The following is a 1682-nucleotide window of genomic DNA, read 5'->3' on the forward strand; positions in this document are numbered from 1 at the left end:
TAAATCTTATTATTTATATTAAAATATTGATTTAATTGAACCAAAACAAGTTGAACACAAATGAACAAAATTTTGTTTGTGTTCGACTCGTTTGCTTAGAGAACGAATCGAACGCGAGATACTTAATGAGCCAAACTCGAGCTATTCACGAATAACAAGTCATTTTGACAGTCCTACCTGTATGAAAGATCAATTAGAAAGATTTGTTGAAGCCACCATAGTTTCAAAATTGTATCTCTGAAGTGGGTATCACCGAATTTGCATTGGCCTAGGCGATGAATGGAAAATATCATTCAAGACTAGGGAAGAGCTTTTTGAATGACAAGTAATAATTGATTTATGCTTTCCGACGGCAGATGAACTCAAAGAGAGTAAATTGTTGGATGTTCAGGGAGTTTATCAATGTTGATTCAAAAATGTTACAAGCACAAACCAGGTGAAATCTGAGGATACAACGCTCCAATAAAGAATAATAAGAAGAAAATTCTCCAAATAACATTAACCAATGAAACAAAATCAACAAATATTGAAAATAATAACAAATAATTAATCTAAAGTCAATATAACCTTACATCTAATTTAGAAATAAAAAAAAGGTCACACAATGATTGGCGACAATTACAAGTGGGAATTTACCACTTATAACTGGAATGAAATGAAAATTTATGGCTTATGCTCATCCTGGTTGAGCAGGCTTGGAATCCCACAAGAACAACTCTTGCATAAAAATCCTTGGTAGGAAAGGCATCTTCTCTTTTCAGGAAGCAATCAGATTCCACCATCTGATATTCTCTACCACGAAATACTTAAGAAAATTTCTAAAGCTACAGTTCATCACTCTTGTTTGCTCATTTGTTAGTGGGTATATTGTTGAATTGAACTGAAACTTAATACCCATCTTACTCCATACAATCTTCTAAAAGTAACTCAAAAACTTCTTATGTCTAAGAGCAGTGATGGTATGTTAGACTTCCCCCAGTAGTGGTAACCAATGAGCTTGACTATAGGTCAGAAAATCCTTAAATCTTCATAGCAGGGACAACTCTGTGATAGTATTTGCTCCTAGAACTCACTGTCTTCTAGGACAACCAATGCTAGTTTTGCAGATGTTTCTCTTAAGTCTTGAAGAAAATAATTTGCATCACCATATTCTCAAAATCTATATGAACACCGAAAACTTTGGACTACTTCTAAGGTAAGAGTACAATACGCTTCTCATCTTTGGTAAAAAAACGCGCTCTGATAGCCATCATGATGTGTGCTATCAAGAATGACCTAATAGGATGTGACAAACATCCATAGAAACCACTTCACATCACACATATTCATGGAATGTCTCTAATAGAGAGCTCCATGAGACATCTCCTATCAACTATGATCTCTTTTCTTCAAGCAAGATAGGGAACAAGTTTGGGTGAACTTTTGTGCGACAAGTTCAACTTACCAACATTTGAGCATGTACTATAATATCACAACTGTCACTTCAACATAAAATTACACTCATTTCTTTTAACGGTTTCATTCAACATATATGAAAGATGTTGTGACGAAGCTAGTGCTGCTCTCTCGTTGGTTGTCTGAAGAATTCATCGAATAACTAGCATCACTTCCTCATCTGTTGGAAGTTCATACTCCTCTCTAGCATCTTTATTTTCTTTTGTTGCTCTTCATTTTTTCCATTG

Source organism: Phalaenopsis equestris, unplaced genomic scaffold (assembly GCF_001263595.1).
Source record: "Phalaenopsis equestris unplaced genomic scaffold, ASM126359v1 Scaffold000074, whole genome shotgun sequence".
NCBI lineage: Eukaryota > Viridiplantae > Streptophyta > Magnoliopsida > Asparagales > Orchidaceae > Phalaenopsis > Phalaenopsis equestris.